Here is a 24,154-nt window from a genome sequence, read left to right as displayed (position 1 = left end):
GTAAAGAATGTCCATCTTATTTTTTCAACATATTTATGAAGTATACTTCATGATGATGACAATGAGAAAAACATTACCGATCCATTATGCAGCACTTCAGATAATTAATTTTAGCATAGCAAGTAAGTAATTCTCCCAACAGTCTTATGAACTTGCTAGATAAGTATTATCTTTCCAAGGGTAAGTCACTGGCAGCATCAGTATTAAAAGAATGGGATGCTGAGTTCTAATTTTCTTCCTTATTTAAGCAGGGCAAGTTGGGATATGTACGTGATAACTGTTCATAATGTCAGTCCAAGAAGTTTGCTGTGCCACATGACACATGGTCTGCTAACCTCATCGTACTTGCCCCTAGTTCAAATTCACAAGAAGTAGTAAAATTAGGAGTGGTGCAGTACCTTCCCATCAGGGAACATTCAGTGGCACACAAGGATCGTATGCCTGTAGGTAAAGGAAACTGGTTTTTGGAAGAACTGTTGTATGTTGAAAGGGCTAAACTAAAGACTTCTCACAAAAGTAGCCTTTCTGACTTCACTGTAATTATTTCTCATTTTTACTGGCAGATCAGAAATTGGGTGCCATGACAACAGACAGGTCAGTTAATTGAACAGAAGCAAGTGCTATCAGGGATGGGTGCAATGAAAGTTGGCCAAGATGATCAGATCCATATGGGTTTATAATCTACCAGTGGGTCACCAGCTCCTTTCACACCTAGCATATGTGAACAAGACGACAGCAAAATCACAAGGAGTTTCGTCTGCAGGAAAGAAGTGAAGAATGCAATGCCATAAAGAACTGAATCCAATGTGGGAAATTCTGTGCCAGACCTCATAATGACAGACAAAATGATCACAGAACTAAAAATTAATGACGGATTTGGTGTAGGTTATCATAAGTTGACTACAGATGCCATGTGTAAACAAAGTTTCAGCAGTCATATTGTGTTTTAAAAGGGCCACTATTAACGAAGCTGAAAATGATTCTGAGCCAGTCATCCAAGCAGAAGAATTAAAATAGAAAAGGCAATTACAAAGAGTTAAAAACTTTCAGCGGGATCCCTCAAAAGCCACAAAGGCCCAGTGGAGAAGTCTTTCCTATTTATAAAGCAGTCTGGCTTAGACAAGAGAAAGCAGATGCAAACAAATGGAATGGGGAAATCAGTTAGCTAGTATAAACTGTAGGAATTATAGAAAATTAAAAAGGGAAATGAGAACAGAACGAGGAGCTTGGAGCAATCAGGTATGAGATTATTAGGGAAAGGGAAAATTTAACAGGGGCGCTGGTTCATCACAGAATCTAAGTGGAAAAATTCTCAATGTAGAATAAAGGGGCTGCCATTTCCAGTGAGTATTTCTGTTCTGTGTTTAGGTAGGAGAAGAGCCGTGTGGTCAGACCACGTGGTGGGAATGAAATACTTCCCGTTCCAACCATAAGTCAAGAGAATATTAATGAGGAGTCTCTGTGTGTGAAATGGGAGGATATAACATGCATCTCTGGGTTTGTTGTGGATGATCAGGCAGATGTGAGCTCTGAGGAGACTCCATGGCCAAAAGGGCTAATGAGATTCTTCAATGAATATAAAGGAAAATTTCAAGAGAATGAGAGAGGTTCTGCTACCTCTGTTTTTGGTGCTAGTGTGACTGCTGCTGGCATACTCCTTGTATGCAGTTCTCCTCTCCATAATTCAAGAGGATACTGACAACCTGGAGAGTGTTCAGAGAATAATGACAAGAGCGATTAAAGTATTGGGAATAGTGCCTCGGCAAGGAGAGAGATGGAGACTCGAGGAGCTTGTCCTTGTCTATGCAGTCTTTCTGCCTCCTCAGAGCACCCTCCTTTCTCATCTCGTACTCGGCAGTGGAATTACGGGCGCTGATAATGACTCTGCTCCACCGAGGCATTGTCTTGGCTTGGCACTGAGAGGCCAACTCTTGCTGTTTCTCTGCTATAAAGGTCAACGCAAGCCCTGCCCTTCGAGCTTTCCTCCACATCATGAGGAAGCATCAAAATGAAGCCAATAGAGCTGGAGTTAGTCGGGATTAAATCACTCCTGTATTTTCTCTCGAGGCATTTCATTTTCGGAGTTGAATCTACTGAAATTCATAGGAAACAATGGTTACTGTCCTTACAATGCGTGATCTGTGTGGCTACAGGGACAGCACCTCAGCTTCGCGCTGGCCTTCTGTTAATTTGTACCATGTTAGGTTTGTTTCCCAGTGTAAAGGCATTGTTCATTGGACATTTAATTTAAAATGGTTTGTTTGAAAGGACATTGTTTCCAAGGCCAGTGGTTTAGGCCTTTATTTAAATGCTGAATAACTTTTATCAAAGTAAGAAAAAGAAGAAAATAATTATAACCACATTATTATATGTAATTTAAATGTTGGCCTTAATGGAGTACTCTGTAATAGAACTTTTCAAGGTAAAATATGTCCTGATTAAAAGGCATTATGAACTTTCCATCTGCTTTTTTTTAAGAACACTGTATTAAACCCTGCACACAGCACGGTACTTTTGTGATCTTATACCATTTATATGAAAAGCTTCAGTCAAATGCTTATCCTAATGAGAAGCTCAAAATTTTATCTCTGGAGATGCTGCAACAACTCAAAGAATAGGCTTTACCGATGTCCTTGTTTTGGGGTGGTTTGGGCTATAGTTTGTTCACATCTATTCGTACACAATCAGATACTAAATTCAAAAAAGGAAAAAAAAAAGTAAGGCTATACAAGTTACTCATTTGAAAGGTTAAAGGCTAATACTATAGTGAAATCTATACAGTTAGGCAGAAAATATTTGCTTCATTTTTAAGGTGCTAATTAGAAGTTCATATCTATTAGTTTTCTTTGAAAATAAGGAAACAGTTAAAGAATATTGATATAATAGGTATTAATAGTCTGATGTACCTTTTGATACAGCTTATCTTTCCACGACAATGGATTTGAGATCATTTTATTACCTCCTATTTCAAGAAGTATCCTTGGGACCCATAGATTTCAAAACTGTGTGGTAAAGAAATGTATGTAACATTAATTACTTCAGGAAAAAATTATCAGTTCTTTTCAAGCATTTTGAAAGACTTTGTTATTAAATTAGTTACAAGCTACAAAATACCAGGAGAAAGAATAGAAAAGATGTTATTATTGGTTCAGTGGCTGATGACAGCAATTGAGAATCTGGTGAAATGGATTTGCACAAAACTGTGATTTCTTAACTGCCGTTTCAATAATATGGAACGCTGGATTCTGAGAAAACATGGGAAAAGAGTAGGAAATTGTCACATAAACTAAACAAAATATTCTGTTGAAGTACAGTCTCCTGGAGTAAACAGTCATTACTGTAAGAATGGAGAAGCAATCACATCGGTTAAGTGTTTTGCACTTGTCAGTTCTCCTTGTATTTTCCATCCTCAGCTTTAACCGGGCTGATGGGCTCCTGCTCCGGGAGGGGAGATAAGCGATAAAATCCACTGAAGGAAACAGCAAGTAGAGGAAAAAGCGTCAGAAAAGACCACAGAAAAATATGCAAGTTCAGCTTCTTACTCTAGGGAAAAGCATCCTATTTAGTTCTCTTAATAGGAACTACAGCCATATTTCAATTTAGAAACAATTCTTTTCTTTAAAAAATGTGACACAAGTGATGTGCTTTGCCATTTTTAAACCATTCTGTTCATTTATTGGCGGGGGGGGGGGGGGGGGGGGAGAGTTTTGTTTCCTGGATGAAAGCGTAGCTCAGTATTTAATTTCTGGTTTTGTTTTGGTGCATATTTTAATACTCTGACCATAGATCTGAGAAAAGAAATTGTATTATGTACGCACATAACATGATGAAGTGTTTTGCTCCCTCTGATATACAGGTGGGTCTGGCAAGTTTCCATGGTCTCATACACTCCATCGCAGGTTCCCATTCTGGAGTCTTGGAAGTTTTAAAGCTGACTTGGTTGCCATCAATTTGTACGCCTTATTCTAGTACTCTCTAAATGGCACCTTCTCTTCTGTGTTTCATGTCAGAATAATCCACAGATTCAGAGCTCGCCCCTACCAGACATCAGGATGCCTGGAGCCTGTCACCCTTCTGATGCAAACCTGTTGCACAGCCTCGCCCTTTCCTAGGACTAGCATAAGTCCTGCAGCGTCCGTGTTGGTTTTTCTGCTGGTCTCCAGAGCTTAAATATCAACAGCTTTAATGCTATCTGTGGCAGAAAATCTGCAGTGTAGCTCTCTGGTTCTCCTCAGAGGGCATTGAACGCTGGCCAGAGGGAAAAGTCCTAACTCTGCAGGATTTGTATCCTGCATGAGCAGGAATTGGTTTTCTGAGACAGCAGCACAAAGGGTTTGTATGGAAGTCCCTCGTTTCCTTCAGGTGGTTTGCAGGGACTGTCGTTGTCCTGGCCAATATGAAGAAAGCAAATAGCCAGGAAAAAAAGATCGTGTCTAGTGAGCAGGAATTAAAACACGTTGAAATCGGAAGAGGGTGTGGGGGAGGTTAACGTTTTAGCAGCTTGGAGTTTGCTGGGGAGCTCAGCTTCCTCCGGGCTGGGAGGCGGTGGGAAACTCCTCTGCTGGTTCCAGCAGAGGTGGGGGGCAGAGACGTTCCCCTCCCCGTGGCACACCTTTCCTTCAATCCCAGCGGCGAGACGGGAGGGGGCTGTAGGTGTTCCCAGCCTTCTGCTGGTGCCGCGGGGGGGCTAGGTGGTGAAAGTGGCAACAGGGGCTATAAAAGAAATTAGACAGATAAATATGAGTTTAAAGTCTCTAAATGAATCTGCAGGCATCCTGAACAGTGCAGTAATCCTGGGTAAGCTTTGCTCTTGGCAAACATTTATTCAATGGCCGTTTAATAGCTCCTGACTGACAGCGAGTCTGTAGTGTAATCTAAGTCATTCCCTCCCCGCGTCCCTCCGTCGCTCTGGAGAGAGTTTCCTCTCCTGCGAACTGCGAGGGAGAAAGCATATAACTGTTCTTTCTGGAAATTCCACTTGAACCAGGGTTCAAGGATAAATATTACCTCCCCTCGGATATGTTAACTATTTTTTAATGATGTGATCTGATATTTTAACAGTGTGCGCAGTGCAGCAGAGCTTTGGGTTTGTTGTTTAAATATCTTTGATGGTATGTCATAACAAATTAGTTTCTAAATGTTGCCAATTTGGCAGACAAAGCTGATTATTTCCTGCAATCACACTGCATATGTGCACAAGATTATAATTAATGACCAGGGATGCCAAGCACACTTTAATAATGATCCTTCAGCATTTAAGGGACTGTTAGAGTTATTGGCATTTGTGCCTTGTGTTGCAGAGGATAGGGGCAATGAATACTGATAGATCTATCAGTGTCATAGAATCCAATAGTTTCCTGATTTTTCTTATAAATTGGAGGATTCAGTGGGAGTTATTGACAAAGCAGCTGCAGTGAATATTAACAGTGTTTGTGCTGCTTTCACTGAAGCAGTACGAACTCCTAATTAGATTGGAATTGCTCTTTTGGCAACTTTGCAAGGCGGTTTTCCTTAGCATATTGTCCATTTTGTGTAAGGATTACAAGGAAATCAGTGACGGATTTTTGAAGAGCACCTGAATGTCAAGACAGCGGAGGGCTGGATCAGAATAAAAACTAAAGTGGAAAGGCACAGTGGGTGTTTAAAAAAACAAAAAAAAAAGGGGGGAAATACGACCCAACAGAAATAGGACGTGGATCCAACTTCAGTGCTCTTTTCAGGATGCTCAGGGAAGCGTGTCTTTTGGGATGTTCATGTGCACAGCACAAGAGCTGTTATAACACTAATATTTGGGGCAATGAGAGGGTGGGAAAAAAAAAGCTACTAACTCAGTTTCAGTGCCTCCCTACCCTATTTGTCCAAGATATCCGCTCTTGGGCAGAAGAGCAGAGATAGTGGTTCTGGTTTTTATTTCCTTGGCGCGAATCAGTTGATATCGATACTGCCCCGGCACTGAAGGTCGCCCCTTAAGTTGTAGAGGTGCTCAAGGCATCTTCAGCAAAAGCAGCACAAAGTATGCCCTGACCTCAAAAATCATCCTAAGGCATTTCTGCTGCCTTCTCCCTAGGGATGAGGTGGTACCTTTCGTCACTTTTCCATCGGAAATCTCATGTGGCATCTTCTTCAGCTTTCCTAAAAGGAAGGATGCAAGGAAGGAAAAGAGGTAAGGAATGGGATAGGGGATATGATGGAAAGAAATGTGCCACTTGAACCTTTTTGATAAATTCAACTCAAAGCTCGCATTAAGTAGCTACGAATGTTGACGTGAATAATTATATAGTATGATTGGAAAAATCTAAATTGACTCTGGCTATCTGAGGCGCAGGGGTAGAATTCCTGAAATGTTTCTGTACTTTCTGTGATCTCTGAAAATCCTGACCTGGGGTCTCTCTTACTGGGATTGTTATCATTAAGGCAGACTTTGATCGTCAGGCCAGAGTATGTCTTCACAGCTTCTGTGTACTGATTATATTTATGCCTGCTGACATTCACCAAGACTCTTGATCCTCTACCTTTTAAATAGAGCTTGTTGAAGGTGTTGACAGTAAATGTCTCCTGGTTGAAAATCTATATATTTTTTCAAATTGAAACTTTATGGACAATCTCTCGGCTATAGATATTTTCATCAATATATCTGTAGATGTTTGGAACCAGTGGCTTGAAACCCAACTATTTAGTTTATTGAAAACCCAGTTTTTAGTAAAATGGTATAGTTGAAACTCTGGAAAAAAACCTTTGAAGTTGATCATAAATTATTTTACTTTCTCTTAACTTTGCTTCTGAAATTTTTTTCAGTCAGATTTAATTCTTCACCCCTAAATTTCCAATATGATTTATGAATAGGATTCTGGGATTTTTTTTTTATTATTTATTTAAAGGTGAGCTTCTTTTGCTAAGGCACCCTTTAAAGAGGACAGACTCCAGCTCATTATTCTTCAGCAACTTGTCTTTTTAAGTAAGATTTTACAGAGACAGGCTTGCAGATTGATACGTATGCCTTAAATTAAAACTCAGTTACCTCAGATACCTATGAGGGAGCAATTTCCCAAGAAAGGGAAAGCTGTGTTGGTGCTGATACATCTCATTAAGTCAAAACCACAAAGTTCCAACCAACTGAAACTTGAATTTTACTCTGACTCGTGTAATTGAACAAAATTTAAGCGCGTGATAGTTTTTACAGACCAGGCGAGTACCTGAGAAGGAAGTGGAAGCAAATGTCCTAGTTCAGTGAGAATTAAACACCTTGGCTAGGTTGTGCGAGGCAGCGGTGGGGCTGGAATTTCTGACTTTCAGTCCCAAGGTCAGGCAGTGTGCTCTTTTTGGTGGACACTCCTGCTGAGTAGGTATTTATTTTGTATTTCATTGTGTTGACTTACATGTGATGATTTTGCACTTGGTTGTAATTATATCTGATGATCTTTATGCTAGAAGTGCTGCAAGAACTGGAGATGGGAGAAATGAAAAGCACAGTTTTGTCACGTGGTATCATAAATAAGTTTGTTATAGGAATTGTGAAAAGAAAAAATAGGGAAGGCTTCTGTCCTGAGGGCTCCCAGCAGTATTGTAAATACTGGTGCATCTTTCGGTGTAACAAGCAGATCGGCATAGATGTGAAGAGCTTTGTTTAAAAGTCTTCCAGGATGACTTGGATGCACACAGAGTGCAGGTCCTTTGCTTCTCTCACTATACTGTAAACGGTAGGTCTGAATAGTTCTGGTCGGGTGCTTCTGAAACAGAATACTTGCTGATTTGTTTTGTGTCTGTGGTTTTGGGGTTTTTTGGTTTGTGGGGTTTGTTTGTTTCGTTGGTTGGTGGTTTTTGGTTTTTTTGTTTGTTTGTTTTTTTGGGTTTTTTTGTTTGTGTGTGTTTTTTTTTTGTTTTTTTTTTTTTTTTTTTTTTAAGAAAAAAGTCTCCCCTTGCTGTGAAGCTCTGCAGGGACTAGTATTCCCAGAAAACAAAGTCCTCAAGACTCAGGAGGTCCGGGTCTCTGTCAGCTTCTGCCCCTGCCCTTGGCCGTAGGGAGGTCAGTTCATCCTTCCGCGGCTCAGCTTTCCAGTCTGTAAGACAGGTTATAACAACGCAGGGCACTGGGCAGTCAACATTTTGCTGATATGTAAATCTACTGATAACGACCACTGCCTAAAAACATTATATGGTTATTATTCACTAATAAAAGGGAATTAAAATTTCCCTGGTGATAAAAATTGTAGAATGCAGTTATATTATGAGACAGTAAGAATCTAATTGAGGTCTGGTATAAACAGAGGTGCCAGCATATGAGCTGCTCCTGATATTGATCAATAACCATCTTTCACTGTAATTGTTCCAGTTTGTTTACTGCTGTGTATGTGAGTTATTGATCTTCTCTTTCTAGCTTCTTTGTGTTCTTCCAGTTTCTAATTCATTCTTGCTTTTTTCTCTTAGAGAGTTTAAATAAAAGCTTGAAAAGGATTATCAGACCGAGCCTTGAGAAGAGATTGCTTAAAGCCAGCATTTGCCCCCCCCCCGCCAAAAAAAAGAAAAAAAATAAAAATCAGTAGTCCTGATGACCATTCCAGCTTATCAGTGAGCTGTCTAGTAAGGACAAGAAATTAGAATAATTTATGTAGCGTGATGAGAGGTCCAGCATGGAGCACAGCTGCTCAGCGTTGCTCAGGATCAGTTCTCCGTATTCACTGTCTCTCTTCATGACGCGGTGGGGCTGATACTCAGGGCGCTGTGTATTTCAGTGGGGGTTATCTCTTCTCCAGACTTTCAGTGAAGATGCAGAATGTCTAAAATGTTCAACCCAGGGCTCTTTTGGAAACCTGAATGCTGGGACACATGCAGCACTAGTGTTTTTAAAACCCAGGCGGTTCCTTCAGGTGTTTGGTAGTGAGCTGGATTTGGGGGCACTGTTCGTTTTAAGCTAACAGCGAGCAGGAGCACCCCTTAGCTTCTGCCTGAGTCTAGCGCCTTCTCTCATTTTTGTGCGGAGAGAGGAAAGCAATGTCCATTCATATGCCCGGGTTTCACTTTAGGTTTTATGAAATAACACGCACAACTGAAATTCGACCCCAAATGCCTTTGGTTGCCACTGCAGATACTGAAGCACTGCGATAACATGATGTGCTTCTTAATGGGTGGGAAGACACTCTTTTCTCTAGCTTCAGTTTGCAAATGATCTGGAGGGGGAACCTGGGGATGGTATAGTCCATTGGTCCAGTGTCAAAGTTATTGAGGCATGGCTAATGTAGCATACTCGCATTTAAAAGTAGCAAACATGCTTGGCTTGATGAGCTGCAGTGCTGCCACCAGAATATCCAGAAATAACTTGGAATCAGGTGACTTACTGAATTTTTGAAACTCTCTGAGTGTATTTTTCTTATTTTTAACAATATTCACATAACCAAAGCTTTACTGCAAGGGAACAGTCATGCTCCATAGGTTCACATCATGATGTAGTTTAATGTCTTTGCATGAAATGAGTTTACTCCTCTCTGAAGAGCTCAGTTTCCACGCTTCTTTTCCCTCAGACCTCATTTAAGTGGAGCACATTCTTCTTTCTGAGTTCCCCACTCACAGCTGCTGCACGGGGTTTGACGTGCCCTTACAGCCTTGGTGCCTTTCTCAAGCTCCAGCAACTCCAGCAGCATCTCTTGGTGGATAGACAGCCAGCATCAAGGGCAACACCTGGGGCTATGTTTTCTCTTGTCTTAGATCGGGTGCAATCTGTAAATGACGATGATCTTTCTCATAACTAAACTTAAGAAATATCTGACAATGTTACTTTTTTTGACATGCTATCTGGGAGTATCTTTTTATCATTGAATTTGAATGGAAATGCGATGCCCTATCAGTGATACACAAGCGTTTCCTTTCTCACGCCTCCTCTCTTGCCTCAGCTGCATCCCTCAGGTTTATTTTGTGCCCTCCTACCTTGTTGCCCTGCCTCCCTTGCAGGCTGCTGCTTTTGCTGTCCCTTGGCCCCTTTCTTTGGCATTGTCCAGGACCACCTTCCTTTGAGGCAGGAGAGTAACTCAGGGAAGCACAGTATCCACGTGACTGGTAAGGCTGTGTAAAAGTAGATTTAAATTGTGAGATCCCTTGCATATACTGTGTGTCCATGTGTGCTAGCTTCATGATCGGTAAGGGGAAGGAGAGGCGTGAGACAGGGAGAAAGAGGGCTTACCTGATCCCATACCTCGTGGTTTCAGGGCAGCTGCATCAACCTAATTTGGGAACAATTTCTTTGACATATGTGAGTGACAACGCTCTGAAAAGCAGAACATATATTTAGATACCTGAAAGAGGATTTAGGGGTCTTAAGTTTTTAACAAGCTTGCTGATCAAATGATGAATATCCCCAGCATGAACTTTTTGCATTTATCTTCATAACTTTATCAAGACCTGATAGCAATAGCTTTCAGAGTGCCCCTTCTTCTCCTTTCCCCACTTTCTTCCCTATCAGCAGGTATTAAAATGGCTTGTTTCCAGGTAAGAAAAATAGATGTCATATAAAATATCTGTGGTTTTCTAAATGGCTTGCACATCTCATTAGCTTAATATTTTTTCCATTGGTCACTTTGGATTTATTACTTTCAAACCATAATTTTTTTAATTTAATTTTGACCTGGCATTACCCTAAAATTAAATTCTGATCTACCCTCCACCTAAAATGGTCTGGGGAGGAAGCCATTTTGCATTACATTATCATCCTATCAAATTTAACTAATTTAAAGGTGACATGCATAAAATATTCATTAAGAGTACAGTAACCGTTTGTCTGTGATCTTTAGTGATGTCCCCATTAACTTTCAGTTGACTCTCCGTTGAAAATAGCAACCTCTCTTTCTAAGGCTCCCTGAAACAACTTTGATTTACCTGAAGAACGTAGTCTGTCTTCTTGCTCTCTTACTCATTATTTGTTAAACTTCCTTTTTATTACCTGGTTCTGAGTTAAAATATTTCCCTCCATAGTAGTCTGAAGTACTGATGCACTGATGTATTAAAGCAAAGACATATGATATTGTTGAGCTTCCTTTAACAGCGTAAAGAAAAATATTCCTGGGGGAATTCAGCAGCTGTTTGGGGGATTAAATGTTTTCTATTTAGTTCAACAACTTCGCACTGGCTGCCTCGCGTCATTCTTCCATGCTTCCTCGTGCTTGACGTTCACAGAATTTCATTAGATGATTACTGAAAATCATTAATTCATGGGTTCTCCAGACCAAGATGTCTGTTTGCTTACCCTTGAGTTCAAGGGGAGCAGAACTCTGTTAAACCTGAGAGGTTTTTGTGGGGGTTTTTTGTTTGATTGGTTGGTTTTAGTTCTAAAAAATGATGAGAAGTAGACAGCCTTAAAGTCCATTGTGAAGGTTCTTATTTTGATCTGCGTCTCAGTGAGCAGTGACTCTCTTGAGCTTAGGAGCCCCTTCTTGCAGGAGCCGGGTCTGCACTGTGGCCCTGAATTTACCTTCTGTGAAGAACAGGACAACTCCTTTCCACTCAGATTACTTACTGCTGATGAGAAAGCAGTGTCTCATATTAAAAAAAAAAAAGAGACAATTACCAAAATTTGAGGTGATTTAGCCTAAATTAATGAAAAAACACTACCAAATAAGTTGTGTTTCTTCCTTAGAACAGGAGTGCTACAGAAATGGATTTGTCTGTCACACTTGCAGATTTGTACAAAAAGGTACAAGAAATAATCTTTCAGCTATACTTAAGGATATTTTATTGCACTTAAACAGGAGTTCCTACTGTTGTAAAATGAAGATCTACAATCTTTGAAATATAAGTACTCTATGCTTTAAGGAGAGAACATTCAATATTACGGCCAAGTCTTATACATATGTGTAGCTCCCTGACTAGTTCTTACGTTTGGTTCTGCACTAAGGAATTCGGCCAAGCTGGGATATTTTGCAGCTGTAATCAGAAAAGTACTGCATGCTGGGCTGGATTCTGAGATGAAGTGAGGATAGCGCAGCCTTCGATGGAGCTGTGCTGATTTGTCCTGGGTAAAAATCCAGCACAGTCTTTGTAGTAGAATACAGAAGAGGATATTCTTTTTCAGTTATTTTTTTAAATTGTAGCTGGAAATATCTCATACATAGGTTTATATTAAATAATAAACAGAAATAAAAATTCTGTTGGGCATTTTAAACTTGGTTTGTGGCTCATATGAAACACTGGACACTTAGAAATGCTCTATTCTCAAGTTACAGGTGCAGTGTTGTAATGGTGTGACGGAATCATAAATAACTCTTCTGCACGCTCTGTTTTTGCCTTATTGATTGTGAAATGATGGGATAATTTCAGGGGCTTTTTTCCTTAGAGATTGTCACATGAAGGATTTTCCTTCTTTCCAAAGTTAATAACCAAAATCAGTTGATGCCACTGGGGTGGGGATGTGGTCCGTATTACAAATACTTGTCATTCTTCTTCCCCTTTAAAGTGTGAGTACTCTGGATTACTTTTAACTGAAATTCAACATTTCTTTCTTTTTCAGAGCTTAGCACCTGAAGCTTTTAAGTTCTATAAAACCTTGAATTATCTTAAAAAGTAATTATAAAAAAATCTGTGTATCTGTATATGTAATTTGAACAAAACTAGCAATAAGTTCATAATAGCAAAAATGATTCTTCGCAGTCCAGTGTCTGAGCTTGAATTCCTACAACACTCTAGCTGAAATCAGTTAAATGGATTCTTACCTCTGTTCCTATAAGAGAAACTGGGGTAGTCCCAAGGAAGTCATAATGTTTCCCCTCAGCATAGCTGAGTTTAGAAGCAGGCCCAGCCACCTCCTTAATATGTCTGAACAACGGGTATAGTATTGAATGAAAGACCGTGGCACAGTGGCTGATATGTATTATTAGGTGATGGATTTTCATTGCATTGATGCTTTCAGTGTAGGAATACAAAGATCACCGTTCGCACAGTACTAAGAAAGAAACTATGGCCCCATTAGATATTTCGCATGTACCTACATCCATAGATAAATTGCATGTTTGTTTGCCAGTTCTCCAGTTTCTGCGGTAATCAATACCAAAGCAGCCACGCAAAAGTAACAGCTATGTGCTGTTCAGTAAGGCAAATGATGTATTTGACTGCAAAACATGAGCTACTCTTTTAACTAATGGCTATTTTATAAACACATTCATTTGATCTCATTATGTCTTGCAGCTGAGGCAGCGGATGTGCGTCTGGTCCTGCTAGCGTTACTGGTGGTGGCCACTGGCAGGTAAAAGATGCAGAGATGAGAGCCGCGTGCCCTAGACACAAACCGAGAAGCCTCAGCAACCACAGGTACAGCATTAAGTTTACTTAGTCGTAAAGATTTGTGTCAGAGAAAAGAGGGAGCTGCAACGCTCACCCTTATGCATTATCATGGTATTGCTTAATGCTTTCAGCCAGGCTCGAATGTCGTACGCACAAGTCCGTAGTACTTGAGTGTCTTTCTGAGGATGCGCTTTGGTTTGTACATACAGCGCTTACCTTGTCAGTTTGCATAGGAGATAAGGAGAGCATCTCCTACAGCGGGAGTCACAGGGAACATCAGGGGCAGGGTGGCCAAGCCTCACGCCCCTAAGAGCCGAATACTAAAGTCTTTGTATTGCTTTTTTTATCTTTGTTGGGAGATAGAGGCCTGGGCTTACCAGAATCTTTTACCAGATCTACCAGAAGCTTTAAGATCATTTTAGTGGTTTACACAAGCCTCATCCACAGCCAGAGATCTCTCATATTAAAAACAAAAACAAAACCGAAAAACCAAACCAAAACCCCCCAAAAACCCCCAATGTCCCGGCATGATTTTAATACCTTTGCAGGTTTGATTCAATTTTTAAGGACCACAGTGAGTACACAAAAATCAAAATTAAAGTTAGATCAAATTCCCTCAAGTCAATACAATGTTAATGAATTTAGAAGATACATAGCTTGAAAATTTCCTTAGGGCCAGCCAGGCAAACTCTGCCAATGTATGCCAAAGGGTTAATAAAAGGTACGGTAGCAATTACAGAAGGACTCTGAGTAGAGTGAAATTTTTTGTACTAACTTTTGCTTTTTGTATCTTTCTTGAACAAAAATATAAAACCTAGGAAATGAATATTTTTCATGCTACGGCAGCGAGAATTTATGGATCCAATAATTTCTCGGATGCTACTTGAAAAATGTTTCTTTATCCAAAGGTTAACTCCTTTAGGAGTACAAACCTCTAAATTTTCTCACTTGCTCTATTAGTTGGTACAACTAGATTCGCCAGAGTTATAAATCTATCAGTTTTCTAGTCTATAACAGAATAATCCCTGAAATCTCATAGATATAAATGGAATTGCTAATTTTCAATAAATCTGCAGTAACAGGTAATAGTGTCATGGTCCCCAGTTCCAATCATTTTTGCAATAATAAATGAGACTATAGAAGACTCACTTTTGGCCATAAAATTTACTGTTCAGGGCACAGATTTTAACCCCCAAAGTACTTAACCAATTCCCCTCTCTTTGTTGTTGTCACTGTTGCACCGCAGCATCTATTCCTGATGTAAGATCAGGGCCATTTTGGACCACATGTGTTATTTATAGGCTGATTTGGGGGGGAAATGGAGAGCGTTTTTCCAGTGTATATTTTCAGCCTGACAGTATTCAGTCCAGAGGGGCAAATTCAAGCTATTTGTAAGAGCCCAGGGATAGACGCAATTCAGCTTCCCCCCCCTGCCCAACCCCAAGCCTGAAATCTGACTTTGAGGTTAGACAAGAGTGCCACGAATGCCACTGTCCCCCGCTATGCTAAAGAAAACTGGCTCTGCTGTCCACGGAGGCTTTGAAAGCTTCTGCTCAGGTGCCTGCTCCTAAGGGCTCATGGGACTCCCTAATTCTCCAAAATGCTCCTAAAATGAGGCACAGCTGGCTCGTTTTGCTGGGATTTTTGGCACTCCTGCAAAACCCACTGGCTTTTTTGGGGTGCTACAGGTAGAGGCTGGGTTGACTTTGGGAGCATCAAATTCTGTAGACAAATTAGCCCGATTCAGCACGATGTGAGAGTGCACAGTCCAAACCTGTATCTTACAAAGACCTGAATGCTGGATTTAATAGTAACTTTAAGTCACTGGTCTGCTCGCAGTCACGTAGTTCACTAAATACCTTCATAGTTTATACAATCAAGTACATGCATACATCTTCACAGAAACAAGGCCCAAAAGGGAATGGCTGGGAGTGGATATAAGGGCCTGGAGAGCTGTAGTTACTTGTCCAAGATGTTAAAAATGGCTCTAAAAGTAGAATACATATCTCTGGAGTCCCAGTTCAGGGATCTACCGACACAGCTTGAGCTTTCAGTGCCAGCAAAATAACACTGAAAAATATTAAACATGTTAGAAACGTGCTGAAAGAAAAAGTTATATTAACAAAAGATGTCTCTTTGAGCTGTATCGATTTTCAGCTCTGGGTGGAAGAAGCTCTCTAGACAGATATTTAAACATATAATTGTCTCCTATTTACTCAGCAGATATACCTAACACACTTTATGAGATGAGTTCAGGAGGGAAGAAGTCAATTAAAATCTGAATCTCACGCAGTTAGAGAAGATTAAAATAACCCCGTATTTGTTACACTGAGCTCTAATGCTAACACCCAAACCACAAGAGCATCTGAACCTGGCTTTAAATCTTGAACACCATGTGCTTTCCCTGCACGTGTTCTGTGAACTGGTTTAAGCTTAACGAAGTATATGAGCAAATTTCGTTAAGACATGTTGTGAAGCTTATAGTTGTTCAGCAAGGGCTAAATGATCGATTAGGGGAGCCAGTTCATGAGCTGATATCAGTTAGAAGAACTCCACTATTTAGGTCAAGATTTATGCTATTTTTCTTAAGGATTTTTCTGTCTGTCAGGGCTGATATATGATGAGCGTGTTCACGAACAAGTTCTGTGTCAAAGATAAAGCTTTTGCAAGACAAAGTTTGGGGACTTCTCCGAGCTGTGTGACTTTGTCCAAGTCACTTTGTGCCTCAGTTTCCTTATTTGTCAAGTGTAGACATTGGTATTGGCTTCTCTGTGAAGTACTTGGAGATCTGCAGACAAAAACTCCATTAAATGTTACAGAATTATGAAGGCAATGGCTATCCTATAGAGGACCATAGGTGGTTCTTTTCACAATCACGTATTTTCAGCCTTCTGCCAGCTGGGCTCTTAGGCTTTATTCCAGGACATAGTCTGGCAAAAGAATCAATACCACTAACCTGTATACCATCAAATATGGACTGTCACTTCGTCCTGCCAGTATATTTTCACGAGCAATGGAAATGTGACCTTTTTGCTTCATGAAATGTTCTTTTTATCTACTCTTGCACTTTAAACGCAATTTTCTAATGCCATTGAGCTTTTGCCAGGACGCCTGAGATAATTGTTCGATCTTTCTGAGGTTTTTCTCTAAATGTTGATTTCTGTTCTTTTACATGCAACAGGCAAAGCATTAAGTATTGGTAGTAATGCAGATGCTAAAAACATGTTTATTCTAGAGGTTAATGAGCAATACAAAGGCCAGACTGCATGCACTGGTACTTGCATCAGTATGGAGTGCTGCTGATTTCACTGTGCCTTTAACTTCCTTTGGCTCTCTAGTAGTTTCATGGGCAACCATACATCATCATCAAAGAACACGTACTTAGAAAGCATTGTATTTAACATAATAACATTAAAAAAAAAAAGGCACTGGAGATGCATGAAACAGATCTTGTGCTACATTGGTAGCACATATGGGAAATAGCATATAACATATACAAGTGTGGGTACTGAAGCGAAATGTTCAAGAAATGCCATCAGACCAACATCTGCTCCCTTTCACGTCAGTGGAGTCCCACTGTCTTAACCCCGGTTTGTCTATGGTGTGACAGGTGTCTGGATGTAAGCATCTTTGTACAAGGAAGAAAATGAGATGTGATTAAGTGGTGGTAAGTCTTCCACTGAATTCCTTACAGGGGATACAGGATTTTTCTACAAGAATTAGAAGAGAAGCAGGAATGCACGGGAAAAGAAACATTGTTATCTTCACACCTCAAAATGCAGAAAATTATCTGGGCCAAAAACTATCCAGAAAATGAAAAGCCAATGAAATGAAAGCCCAAATGACACTAGCAGTAAAGGGGCTGTAAAATGCAGGCAGGTTCAGAAGGAATTTGAAGATGGAACGGTCAGAGGTAAGTAAAAAGTAAAATGGATATTCTGTTAAGAGTGTTAGAAATAGGAGGTAAATGAGAAAATAGGATGAGTTAAAAAGAGAAAGGAAAGCGATCAATAGTGAAAAAGGAGAAGTTACAGAAAATTACATTGAAGACAGCAAATGTCTTCGTTTCAGCTCTGGCTCCAGAGCCTAGTGCGAAGCAGTCGCCTCAGGACTGCTGTGCTGGTTAGCAAGGAGGGGTGCTATCCGAGGCGTTGCAGGGGAAGGTGCTGGAGGAAAGTGTTAGAGGAAGCAGCACGACATTGCCAGGCACAGAGGATATTTAGTCAAGAGTCTGGAAGGAATTTGGGAATGCAGTAGCTGAGTCAACATTGCATTTTACAGACTCATTACAACTAGTAAATATTTCAGAAAGCAGAGGACAACATCTGTCTCATATTCTCGCCAGTCACTTTTCAGTACTTTGTGCTTTGTTTGAAATAGTAATCCAAGCTGGAATGTAGATGCGCCTTGGGTAGTGCTTTCCAGGAGGAACAAACCACAGCCCACCTTCTGGAAACACAGGCTGGTGTCAGTGCTTCCACTAAAGGTCTTTTAAGAAACTGTGTCTGAACTTGCTTTTATAAAACTTTCTTACGGTGTGCTTGTACAGTGCTGAAGCAAGCATGATAACGGATCTCCTCTTTCACACTCCATGCCGTGTCTGCAGTTTCTGCATACATAATATACGTCATGAGATTTTTTTTTTTTACCTTTTTGTTATTATGTTCTTGAAGTAATAGAATGTGGCTTGTAAGATTTTGGCAATTGTGTACTTTGTTGTTTATTTCTGTTTGTTTCCGAGAGAAAGGGCAAGTCTTTGTGGAAACAGGTAGGATTCCCATTACTTTTCCCATTATTTTGTGGATACACATAAAAAAATTGCTCTGATTAACAGGCTGAAAATTTTAATAGAAGGATTTTCTGTCTAGCAGGCTTCCAAATCCTTCAGAACATCTTCTAGAAGCTGTTCCTCAAGAAAATGTCATCATTTAAAAAAAAAAGAAAAAAGAAACAGATACAATGTCTTTTCACCTTCTATCCACCTGTTAAATAAACTTGTCATTTCTACAGCCAATTCAGGAAAGGAGTTATCAGATCCTTTCCTTGGAGACCTAAGTGTAACCCTGCAGGTCTCTGGGGTCAACCTCATACCTTCTCAGAAAAGCTCCCTGCACAATTTGATAGTCACGGCAGTCATTATCAACCAGCCTGGCATAGGCCTCTAGGGTTTTCCCATTGAGCAAGGTCTGAACTGTGCTGCCCATGCCTCCTCTCACCAATTATAAGTTCTCTACAGTTTTTTAAAAGACTGCAAAAACATATCAACATCATTCCCTTCCTTGTAATGAGGAAGCAATTTTACCTTATTATAACTGACTAAATATGCATGGGCTGACCCAGTAGGACCCTCATTCACCCTTATTCTTTCCCTCTGGAAATCATATTCCATTTTCATCCTTTCCATTTCAAATTTTTCTTCCTCCCCATCCTTTCTCTGCTCTCTCTTGATCCCATTCTTGTTCCATCTTTATCCTTTCCCATGCTGAATTGTCACTCTTCACGCTCCCGCTCTCATTACAACTTCCTTTGTGTTTGATGCTCGCTCGTACCCGTTTGCAATTGCCTTCCTTTTTACCTTCTGCCTTTTTATCATCTGGAGTGGCTTAGCACCTATGCAGCGTATTTGCTGTTCAGACTCCTGTGCATAGCTTCAATTAGTTGATAGGTGTCATTAATGCTGTTTCCTGCCTCCTCCCTGCTGCTTCAAGACGTTAAAACCAAGCCACTGGTGGGAGACAGCAGAGAGAGATGGGTGTCCCCAAGTGGCCGTGATATACGTCTGACTGTGCCCTTCAAGAAGAGCGCTTGTACTCAGTAGTACCCATTGCCCACTTAGCCCTTCCACCACGCTCAGCCCTGCTTCCAGGGTCAGCCTGGGCACCTGGTTTATGTACCCCCCGGCTCCCCAGATGTCATCCCCACCCGAGTTCCTCTGAGATCTCCCAATGTGGAGCCGAGTTCTTTTCATGGGTTTGTGCATAGCTCTGGCTCTGTCTGGAGACTCTAGTCTGGACTGCGAGGAAATGTATAGCTTTGTGAAAATCACTTTTGGGCCTTCTTAGTAGCATCTGTTGAGATGGTTTAGCAGAGCGTGTGGAAACTTGCTTTCTCAGTGACAAAGCACTGCACATTCTTCATGCCTATCATGCCTGAGGGCTTGGCATGAGAATGAGGTAGGTGATGCAGAATAAGACAAGGAGACTGTTAAATGCCTCGGAAAATCTATGCCCTGAAAAGTGCCCTAGGCCTTAATGTCAAAGATAAGAGAAAGTCATGGGCCCATCAAACCTGTGAATCCCAGTGACCACTGGAGGTAACTCCCAGCTGGTCTCTCGTTGGTCTTGGATCATACATTTACAGAAATGAAAATTGCTTCAAGAGCTTTATCTGGGATAAACTGATAGTTAAATCAAGTGAGTATCTGAGCCAGATAGCATAGAAGGGAAAGGGATAGATGGCTCCCAAAGCTGGCGAGCGCTCTTAGACCACCAAGCGTTCCTGACTGCCCAAATTCTGCACGCAGGGTGTGGTGTAAACTCAACACCCACAGGCAATGACAGGAGATAAAGAATTGACAGAAGCGAGGAGTGGGTAGACAGGTTATAAAGCCTTAAACTGAGGCACTCCTCCTACCCTATGACAGGCTGATTGCATTTAAACCATTCCTGTGAGGTAGTTGTCCAATCTTGTGTGTTACTTTCCTATGGACAGAAGGTTCTTCGTTTTCGTTGACCAAACTCTCTTTTTCTATATTTTATGCCCCATATGTGTGTCTAAGGGTGCACAGGTATTGCTCTTCTGTTGACATTTGAAAAATATTGCTCTCCTTTTGATGTTTGAAAAATATGACAAGCAGTCATATTTGTACACATAAGAAAGATCTCTTACGATCTGTGACCTTTCTGCAAAAGGTGAGTAGCCCAGCCTACCTTGGCTGTAGGTGTGGGAGACAGGAAAACACAGGTGGAGAGTGAAGGCATCCAGCTACCTCTGTAATGTGACTTCAGCCAAAGGTGGAGTGAGCACTCCCAGCTGGTGCTGGAGATGCGCCGCGCAGGGAGAACAGCACCACGTTCTCTGCATGGCTTCTTGTGTATAACCTCAGTCTTCAGCCTTCAACAAGGCATTGGACTCTGTGTGCGTCTTCCTTGGAGGAGTTCAGGCTGAGAAAGGATCAACCTGGATATTTCCCTTTATTGATCTATACTCAGGTTCACACGTGCAGGGAAATTCTTTCTGTGCAAGCAAGCTGAACTAATAGAGGCAGTGGAGTGAGCGTTTCTTAACAGCTTATTATTATCATCTGTCTCTTCTTCAGATGCATTCTGGTGTGCTACACATTTAGCTCTGTCTGCTGGAGAAGTAACAAAGGTCAAATGAAGGTGAGAACACTTCATTCATAATTTTTATGAGTTATTCAGACCCACTGTATCATTACCCCTTGGAAACATATGTTTTCTGATAGCAGTTTAGAAAATATTCAGCACATCTTGACAATCTCTCATAAGTAATACAGATCAGCTGTCATACTTTGTCATGTGGCATCAGGTTGTGTAGAGCAGTGAATTCACTGTAGTGTGATATACTACAGCCATTCCAGATCCCATCCTGATAATTTCTGTGTCTCTAAATGTAATGGTACATGATGTGTCTTGCTAGAAGTCAGAAGTATTTTAGTATATCCCCATTTGAGTTACAATTTAAAGGTTTTCAGAGAAAATACTTGGTCGCCCCTCTCCTACCAGTTTAAGTGTCTCTGATATGAGTATGTTAAACATAACTTTTGATTAAATAGGTGCCTCAGAAGGCTTAATATTTTACTGGCCCTTGGCTTAGGCTGATAAAGGTGAGTATTCTGAAAAATCCTTTTTGCCCAGTGCTACGGTAGCTGTACCTACCGCAGTCAGGTTGTTTGAAGTTGGGGTTTCTCTTAGGGAATCCCAGGGACTGTGCTACCATAGAAGAAAGGCATCTTCTGTACGTACCTCTTCACTGCGTAGCTGTGAGCCAGGGGAGGAGAGGTAAGACCTCACCATCATACTCTGGTCCCTGCAGAAGCATAAAGAAGCGGAGACTGTATTTCCCAGCAGGATTTTACTGGCTTTTCTACAGGAGAGTGGGAACACAGAGCAAGATCTGGGTGTTTCCCCCTGCATTGCCCACCCGTCCACAGGTGGCACCTGGCCCTCAGCAGCCCATTGGCCTAGTTTGGGAGTGTTTCTGCTTCGCCTGATGCCTTTTCCTCAGAGGAGACAGGGACCAGTTACCTGCGTTAGGGAACGCAGCCTTTGCCTGCTTTGCAAAAGGCTGGCAGGTTGCTGCTTAATGTCGCTGCCGTCTCTGCTTAAGGGTGAGGACAGGGGTGGGTGTGTCTGGGAAGAGAAGTGACTTCAAAACTGGGAGCCAGTCCTGACAGCTGATAACTTGAACTGTGGATTCATTTTAGACATCATTCAGAGTAATTATGTTCATTATAACCTTTTTAAGGAATCCTAAGGATTGAAGGCAGAAGAAAACCAGACTGGTTCAGGCTGCCTCCACCTTTGGGAGCAGTTGCCACTCATGTTTGTGGTGCTGCAATACGAGCAATGAGGATACTGATTTTGCCAAGCAATCCTCTCTGTTTTGTATTCCTTTACCAAAAAAATTGCCCATAACTACATTTAAATTTATTCATTTCCCAGAGAAGATTTTCACTGTGGTGTTTTGCAGCAGTTGGATGGGGACAGTAACTAATATGTGAATTTCGGCTTGCAGGTAATCGGTGGGGTGTCTGATTCAGGCAGAGCTTGGTGGAATTACATTAATTTGCGATAGTTGTGTTTGTGGATCGGAGTTGAGCCACTGAAAGAGAAATCTCTTTAAAATTGTGCGTAACCCAGACTATTATGCAAGGTTATCAACATCTCAGCTACCAGTAAAGTTGGATTGGATGGGGCACATAAAGCCCGCATTCACAGCAGCTATCTCGATGAGTACATTGCCACTCAGTTTGTTGGGAGCAAAATCAAGCCTTCATAACCCCAGGTCCTGAATGTAAGGCTCATATATTTTAAGTCTGGTTTCCTAAAACAGATCTATATGTTGAATATGGCCCCAAGACCTCTTGAATGGTTGTGTCTAACTGGTCACAAACAGCCCCGAATATTTCCCCGCAGCCAGGTGTTCACTGTAGCATGGGTGAGCTGAAGGAACCATTTGTTAATATTTTTGCCCCCACTGTGTGTACGTTGGAGGACTATGGTTATAGGTGAAGTTTTCCAGACTTCCAGGAAAATCCACCTTTATCCCAGTAATCACCGTGATTTAGAAAAATGAAATTGTCAGAGTTTACTGCCTCATTTAAAAACATCTGTTTGGCAAGAAGAGTTTTATTATGGTTGCACAAGCTGACAAAAGCTTAAAGGCCAGGGCTTTGCAGCTTCCTCGTGCTGTGCTCCACGCTGAGCGTACCACTCATCTGCTCTGCTTGCAGACTGAACAGGTGGGAGAGTGGCAATACCACATTTTTTTGGAATGGCCCAATGGCTTTTCTTGCGTTTCTTCCTAATTGCACCCTCTCAAATGCTGCAAAACTAGAAGAGTAGAGGCTCTTCCCTCTCTTGCCCCATAAGGCTGGCCTTAAACATAATTCTTTTCGCATCTCTGTGCTGTGCTGTGCCAACTCTGTGGGGCCCCACACATGCAAAGGTGCTTTGCTTTATGATGAACAGATTTCTGAACCTCAGCAACCTCTTGGTTTCCCAGTCTCCTGCTGAATGTTATGAGATTTGCAGAGCACTGAGCCAACATATAAGGTGCCATTACAGATTCTGAAGCGAGAAGAAAATCTTTCTGAGCCATCCATTCAAATGCTTAACTGCATCTGCTTTTCTACTACCACCTCATCAGTAGCAATTTGGAAACTGTAACCACAAAACAACTAGCAGGCCAAGTATGTAACCAGCATATCCAAATGATCTCAACCCCCTGATTTCTATAGATTCTAATAGCCTAATAAATGGATTTTTGGTACTGAGCTAAGTACAGTCATATATAATTGCAGTTATTCTCACATTAAGCTGCAGGGAAGTGGCAAGCCCAATTAGATTAAATCCTACCATGTCTCCTTGGGATTTGCGGTAGACATTTAAGCAGAGAGACATGTCACTTCCACAGACCAATTTGCTTGTACCTGTCTGCTTAGATTTATCGTGATTTGTCCTTGTTTTTGTGTATGTTTATTTGCAGAAGCCAGCTCCAGATGCAAAAGATATCAGTGTAGCTTTGGAACATTATTTTTAATTAGCTGGGTTCAGTTTCTAGTAACATGCTTGAATTGCTTCTGGGCTACTAATGGACCATGGAAAATAAATATTGTTGCTCTCGGATACTTTTTTTTTTTTTCTTTTTTCTGGTTATGGTGCTAAGGAAAGAGGAAAACTTCCCATGCTTTGGCAGGGAGGCTTTATTTGCCATGAGCCTCACAACGCGAGGCAAACAGTCAAGAGAGAAAGTTGCAACTGAGTTTTCCTAATAAACCCATTGTTCTCCTTTGTAAAGCCCACATAGGAATCATAATTATACTGGAAAATATTACAGTAACTGCAGGGAAAAGATTAATTTATGTTTGCTTCTTTCTGAATTTGAACGGAATTGGACAAAGTTTACCTGAATGGGCACCTGGCAGAAGCAGGGCACAATGCAGATAACAAAATGTGGGCCCTAATCCCAAGGAAAGAGGATTTGCTTCTCTCTGCCAGGTGTAGTTTCTGTATTCTCCTACACATTTGTACGAAGAAACAGGAAAACCTTTTCTTCTCCTTTGTATTCTGTGCTTGTGTAAGTGACTGTACAAGGAGAAACACTGTGACGGGCTGAGGATGGGAAAGGCAGACAATTGCTTATTTATTTT

The 24,154-nt window shown here is 41.1% G+C and overlaps 1 long non-coding RNA gene across 2 annotated transcripts in view; it reads left to right on the top strand.

Annotated features, from left to right (window-relative positions):
- LOC148053064 (uncharacterized) overlaps positions 1-23,497 on the top strand; it is a 169,128-nt gene extending 145,631 nt beyond the window's left edge. The window contains exons 4-8 of one of the 2 annotated variants that reach the window (XR_015708564.1): positions 13,165-13,287; positions 20,579-20,642; positions 21,056-21,106; positions 21,195-21,281; positions 21,351-23,497. This is a non-coding gene — a long non-coding RNA (uncharacterized LOC148053064). Of the gene's footprint in view, positions 1-13,164; positions 13,288-20,578; positions 20,643-21,055; positions 21,107-21,194 lie in introns of both variants that reach the window. The other variant, XR_015708563.1, reaches the window with a different exon arrangement.
- The last annotated feature ends 657 nt before the right edge of the window (positions 23,498-24,154 follow it).

This window comes from Nipponia nippon, unplaced genomic scaffold (assembly GCF_047370975.1).
Source record: "Nipponia nippon isolate SJK-2023a ecotype South Korea unplaced genomic scaffold, ASM4737097v1 scaffold_4, whole genome shotgun sequence".
Lineage (NCBI taxonomy): Eukaryota > Metazoa > Chordata > Aves > Pelecaniformes > Threskiornithidae > Nipponia > Nipponia nippon.
The sequence above is the reverse complement of the archived record's forward strand: the minus strand, read 5'-3'. Positions and strand labels throughout refer to the sequence as shown.